At 34.2% G+C, this 7298-nt stretch overlaps 1 non-coding gene across 1 annotated transcript; it reads left to right on the forward strand.

Annotated features, from left to right (window-relative positions):
• The first annotated feature begins 702 nt into the window (after nt 1-702).
• Nucleotides 703-809, forward strand: LOC141669021 (small nucleolar RNA R71). Its single transcript, XR_012553323.1, has one exon. It is a non-coding gene; the product is annotated as a small nucleolar RNA R71 (small nucleolar RNA).
• Nucleotides 810-7298: the final 6489 nt, after the last annotated feature.

Below are 7298 nucleotides of genomic sequence, written 5' to 3' on the forward strand. Positions count from 1 at the left end.
ATACAACACACAATTTTGGTTTTGTGAAAACCCTAACCTCCATCTTCTTCTTCTCTCTCTCCCCCAAAAACTCCATTTTTATAAAAGCTTAGTTTTATAAAAAGGTTCATCGAAGAGGATCGTTCTTGGTGGATACCGGTAGAGTGCTTCACACACTGAGGAGCAACTGCTAGCACTCCAATTTTATAAAGCTTTGATTCACGAGGTATGGTTTCGATTCCTCAGTTTTTCCCTTTTATACATTTTTCTATATGTGCGATATATGGTTTTTACAGAATAATTATTATTTTACGCTTCCGCTCATCCGTAAATTCCTTCAGTGATCTTTGAAAGTTGCTCACAAACTGAGCTGATTCACTAGATATAGCGCATTATTCCGTCACATGCGAACCTGCACACAGCTCACAAACACTGGTTATCTGATTAACACCATAGTCAGCCAGAGAACCGATCTTCATAGACAATGCCTTCAGTTGAGCAGTGATATCCGTAGCTGTATCCACTTCAAGAAATCCTGCTACCTTGCCCTGTGGCAATCTCTGAGTTGGAGATTGATATTCATTAGCAGCCATCAGTTCAATTAGATCATAAGCTTCCTAATAGCTCTTTGCCCATAATGCTCCACCTGATGCTGCATCAAGTATGGGTCTTGACTGTTCTCCCAAACAATTATAGAAGCAATTGATGATCATCCAATCAGGCATTCCATGATGAGGACACTTCCTAAGCATCTCCTTGTAGCTCTCCCAAGCTTCACATAGAGTTTCTCCGAATTGCTGTGCAAATTGAGTAAGAGCATTCCTCATTACAGCTATTTTCGCCATATGGAAGAATTAAGTAAGAAATTTCTGAGTGAGATCCTCCCAAGTAGTGATAGAACCTGCTGGTAGAGAGTGTAACCAGCACTTAGCTTTATCCCTCAGAGAAAAAGGGAAAAGTCTCAGCTTCACAGCATCTTCAGAAATATTGTTGAACTTGAAGGTGTCACAGATCTCGATGAAATCCCTAATATGCATATTAGGATCTTCCGTCGGAGAACCCCTGTAATGCCCTCCAAACCCAGGCTATAAGTCTGAGGTTTACTAGCTAATCACCAAACCTGTACAACTTGTATAATAATTAAGCAGAAATATGTCTAAACCCCTTTAACACTAACCAGGATCTTTTTAGGTTGAATTATGAAAATAAGAACCACTATGTAACTTTATTAGAACCCAAATTTAAAATCTTACAAACTCTCTTTATTATAAACTATTAACTATACAAATTTTAAACTAAGTTCACCTTTATTCAAACATACACATTAATTATCTACACTCCACCTGCTCAGGCAATTCAAAGCTTTCTTCCTGAATTGGGATCAACACGTTGGGTATGAGAAGGTCCTGCGACTTGACTCGTTTCTTTACCACTCGAGTTCTGATAGGTTTCATTTTCCTTCTTAACTAAAACTAATAAGGTGAATAACAACAAGAAAAGGAGTGAGCCATAAATTTCTCAACAAGTACGCAATATATAAGTAGTGTTAAAGTAAGTTAAATGAACCGGTAACCTAGTTACATCTGTAAAGATATAACCTTGCAAGAAAAAAAGAGGCCATTATCGGTGAATATAAATGAACTAAACTGGACACAAATTCGCATATATACCCTGCTGATCAGCGAGGATACAGTGCAGATCTATATCTCACTATATAGATCCAGTCAGGTACCCAGGCTCTACGGCCCATCTCAAGGATCCGGTTAAGTTCCGGTCCTTAGGATCAAGTATAAACTTCATCCCAAACGTCACTATCCAGCCTATAGAGGAACAATCAGTATGCCTTCATATATTCCAATCCAAGAATATATCAATATATATGTATGACTATGGGAATATGAATAGAGAATTCAACAGAAAAGGAGAAATCAGGAATCGAAATGAAATATGAATGAAAGAATAATAATTGTGTATCAGTGTTTATGATTAGGAATCAAAAGTGTGCAAGTGTGATAGGAATCTGAAGTAATGTCACTATTCTGAAATTAGAATAGGGGAAAAATTTGCCGTTCACGCGATTTACTCCAAGTACTTCACCGTCATCTATCACCGGCTCGACTCGCCTTGCTGGCTCTGCTTTTATCAAAGAAATAGACCTATTTAGTCATCCTGTATCCTCATTACGTCTCAAACCGACTCCACATAGCTCTTACCGTCTACCCATGCACATATTATTGACTCGTATACTAATTATTAACAGATAAAACTCGATTAACCACATAATACACATAATCACATAAGTCACATGGTCATTTTAGGTTTAAAATAATTTTTAGAATCGAAGTCGACTCGCTATTCGCTTAACTAATCATTATCTGACTCGTTTCCTATTTTTCGGAATTTATCGGACTCGTCTCTATACACGATAAGGCTTATAATTAATTAAATATCAAAATTCAACTAGTTTCTAAGAGAAATTAGGATTTAATATTATTTTTAATGAAAACATATCTTTTTTTGAGTAAAAGGGCTTTCGTTTCGCTCGAATCGGATAAATGGTTTGATTAATATCAGACAATTACAAATAAATTAATTTATTATTCAATATAAATAATTATTACTAATTATTGGACCTTAAAATATTTTTATATAATTATTTGGGAAAAATCAGATTTAAAAATGAATTTTTCATAATTTTTGGAATTAAAATGAAATTATTATGATTTATTGAAAATTATTTGATTAATTATCAAAATAATTAATCATTTTTAAATAATAAATAAATAAATAATAAATAAATAATAAAAGAAATAAGTAAATCTGATTTTTAGAAAATATTTCAGAATTATTTATAATATAAATTAATTAAATATTTATTTAATCAATTTAAAAAATAAATAAATATTGATTTTATAAATAATAAAAATAAAAATAAAAATAATTTTCCAGAAACAAGTTTCGGGAAATAGATTTGGGTTTACTTGGATCAAAACCGGGTTTTAAACCGGGTTGAAACCGGGTCTGCAAGAACATAAAACGGGTCGGGATGAACCCAGCATCCAGTGAGGATTCTGGTCACCGACCTGTTTTCCGGCCAGCCTAATTACCCCTCAATTCAACTCCGTTTTGCTCCATTTTTATGTCAATTTCATTTGAAATCAATACAGCAGTCCAACACCGTCTTCATCAACAATCGACGATGCCTGTCTTGTTCTCCGGTGAAAACCACCCAACTCCGACGAGCTTTTCCAGATTCCGATGAAGTCATTTTCAAGCCAAATCGCGAACTGTTTGTACTCGTTTTTATTGGGAATCGATTCCAAATTCTTTCCTAAACATTATTCAACCATTAACATCACCTAATAACCCTCAGGCTAAGTTTTCCGATCAAACCGACTTAAAGTCCGGCCAAAATCCGATTTAACTAACCTGAACTTAAAACTCGATGTTTTATATATCAATACAAGGCTTAAGACATGAGGAATCTATCCACAACATCCAACATAACCAAAAATCATCATATAGTTCGTAAAATCATTCAACCCGAATCAAAAACGGGTCAAGCCCATCGAACTCATACTAACTATCCTGAACTGTAAAAATCATGTAAAAATACTTAAAATTCACTACTTAACAAGACAAACCTAATCATATAAGTTTCATAATCTAAATATTAATAAATCAAAAACACTCAAATTAAAATGGGTATAAACCCTAAAATTCAAATTGATCAAACCCGTAAATAAAGCATGAAATTGATGATGTATATAGCTTGTACCAACATATATAAACACATAACAACCATCAAGAACATCCAAAAATCCCCAGAAATTAAAAACCCAAATCTGTTCATGAAACCCAGAATCAAGTTTGAGTTTCGTACCTCCTCGATTCGATTTGATTACAGGATTGAATTGAGCTTGAAAAATGATGAAGATTGAGCACAAACACGACCCGTTTTGGTTTTCAGAATCGATCAAAATCACGATTTAATTCTCGAACTCAAGAACCCTAGTTTCAGAGATTTTTGAGTATTTTTCTGATTTTTAATGATTAATTAAGAAAAATTAAATAAAAATTAGGCTATTTATAGTAGGTAAAATAATACTCCTAATTAAAATTAAGGCCCTAATTATACATCTATTAATATTAATTGGCCCCTAATTTTATAATTTTTGAGTATTAAAATTTAATTTTTAAATATTTTACATATACAATATATATGCCAAAAATTCCCAAAAATTGTGAATAATTGAAAAATACAAAGAAGTGGTATAAATGAAAGTCCTATAATTTTATCAAAATAAAAATATGATTTTTGTGGGGTTTTTAACACCCAATGAAGCCCGAAAAAAGTCATTTTTCACAAAACGAGAAAATTTATAAAATATCTAGATGTTCAAAATAACACAATGGTTCAAGCCGTTTTATGAAAAATAAAGCCCATTATTTTATTTGAAATATCAGCTTATAAAATCATAGTTCGGGTCTTATAACTTTTGATACGAAAGCTGTAAATTCAAAATAAAATATCCGTAAAATACCCTGAAAATAACCGGACGATACAGAATATACATAGCACGTAATAATTAGGGTTTTATAGCTAATTACACATAAATGACATATTAAAATACATAATTTATTATAAATACGATATAATACAAGCGTAATTTCCCAGACGTTACATCCTTCCCCCTTAATAGGATTCTGTCCTCAGAATCTCGCTAAGAAAACAAATAAGGATACTTTTCTAACATTTCACTCTCAAGTTCCCAGGTTGACTCTTCAACCATTGGATTTCTCCACAAGACTCGCACTAATGATACAGATTTATTCCTCAACACTCTTTCTTGCCGATCTAGAATTCTTTCCGGTTGTTCTATATAAGACAAATCAGGTTGAATTTCTATCGGTTCATATTCTATTACATGTCCGCAATCAGGATTATATCACTTAAGCATTGACATGTGAAACACATTATGGATATGTTGCATGTGAGACGGTAAAGCTAATTCATATACAACTTTCCCGACTTTCCTTAAGATTTCAAATGGACCAACATATCGTGGCTTCAAGTTACCCTTGTTGCCAAATCTGGTCAATCCTTTCTAAGGCGATATCTTGAGTAAAACATTCTCTCCTTCTTGTTAGTCCATATCTTTCCTGGCTTGATCTACATATTTGCATTGTCGATTTTAGGCTGCTTCAAGTCGCTTTCGAATAAGTTCTATCTTCTCTTTGGTTTGTTAAATCAATTCTGGACCCAAAATTTTGTGTTCTCTAACTTTATCCCAATACACGGATGATCTGCATTTCCTTCCATATAAAGCTTCGTAAGGTGGCATTCCAATACTTGCGTGATAACTGTTGTTGTAAGAAAAATTGACTAGTGGTAAATGCTCGTCCCAACTGCCTTCGAAATCAATCGCACATATTCGTAACATGCCTTCAATGGTTTGGATAGTTCTTTCACTTTTTCCGTCTGTTTGCGGATGATAAGCGGTACTCATATTTAATTTGGTTCCAAGGGATTCTTGAAATTGTCTCCAAAATCTTGAATTAAAACATGGATCTCGATCAGACACAATAGATACCGGGCCTCCATGTCGCATCACAATTTCCTTGAGATATAAGTGCACTAACTTGTTGAGTGAAAATATTTCGTTGATCGGTAAAAATTGTGCTGACTTTGTTAGTCTGTCAATGATTACCCAAATTGCATCATGATTTCCTCTAATTTTTGGAATTCCTACCACAAAATCGATTGCTAAATATTCCCATTTCCATTCTGGAATATCCAATGGTTGTAATAATCCACTTGGATGTTGATGTTCCGCTTTGACTCGCTGGCATGTGTAGCATTTACTTACCCACTCTGCTATCTCTTTCTTCATACTTGGCCACCAAAAGTTTTCTTTCAGATCTCGGTACATTTTCGTGCTTCCTGGATATATGGAATATTTTGAACTGTGAGCATCTCGTAGTATTTCTTCCTTCAGTTTCGACACATTGGGGATCAATATTCTTGATAAAAAGCGTAGAATTCCTTCATTATCCTTCTGAGTTGTGATTGCTTCTCCAGTTAAATTATCATCTTGACTCATCACCTTTTCTTGACCTCTTCGAATCTTTTCCAATAATTCTGGCTGAAAAGTCATTTCGTGAATAACTTCATTGGATTTATTTGGAATACGAATTTCAATTTCCAACTTCTCAAATTCCTTGGTTAATTCTTCAGATGAAGTCAATAAATTCAATCTTTCTTTTCGGCTTAGTGCATCTGCCATGACGTTCACTTTTCCTAGATAATAGGTGATAGTAACATCATAGTCCTTGATCAATTCTAGCCATCGTCGTTGTCTCATGTTAAGCTCCTTCTGCGTAAAGATATACTTTAAACTTTTATGATCCGTGTAGATTTCGCATTTCTCACCGTAAAGATAGTGTCTCCAAAGTTTCAGTGCAAATACGATCGCTGCTAATTCAGACCATGCGTAGGATATTTCTGCTCATGAGGTTTCAATTGTCTTGAAGCGTAAGCGATTACGTTATCATGTTGCATCAATATATATCCTAGTCCACGGTATGAAGCATCACTGTAAATGACAAAATCTCCTTGCTCATCTGGTAACATAAGTAACGGTACAGTTACTACCCGATTCTTTAGTTCTTGAAAACTTTCTTCATACTTGTCATTCTATGTGAACTTTTCACTTTTTCGAGTCAACTTGGTCAGTGGCATAGCTATCTTCACAAAATCCTTGACGAATCTTCTGTAATAACCTTCCAATCCCAAGAAACTTCTATCTTCTGTCGGCGTCCTTGGCCTTTCCCAATTTAGTACGGCTTTAATTTTTGCTGGATCAACTTTAATTCCTTCCATGTTGATGATATGCCCTAAAAATTGTACTTCTTTTAACCAAAATTCACATTTCGAGAACTTTTCGTAAAGCTGTTCCTTTTTTAGAATTTCCAAAGCAATCCTTAGATGCTCGGCATTCTCTTATTCATCCTTCGAGTAAATTAAGATGTCATTAATAAATACAATCACGAACTTATTCAAGAACCTCTTGAATACCCTATTCATCAAATCCTTGAACGTTGCTGGCGCATTAGTCAGACCGAATGCCATTACGAGAAATTCATAATGTCCATATCTAGTACGAAAAGCAGTCTTGGGAATATCTTCAGCTTTGATCTTTAATTTATGGTATCCCGACCTTAAATCTATCTTGGAAAACCATGCGGCTTCTTTCAGTTGATCAAACAAATCGTCGATTCCCGGCAAAGGATATTTATTCATGATAGTCAGCTTATTC

This window comes from Apium graveolens, chromosome 6 (assembly GCF_009905375.1).
Source record: "Apium graveolens cultivar Ventura chromosome 6, ASM990537v1, whole genome shotgun sequence".
NCBI classification, from domain to species: Eukaryota; Viridiplantae; Streptophyta; class Magnoliopsida; order Apiales; family Apiaceae; genus Apium; species Apium graveolens.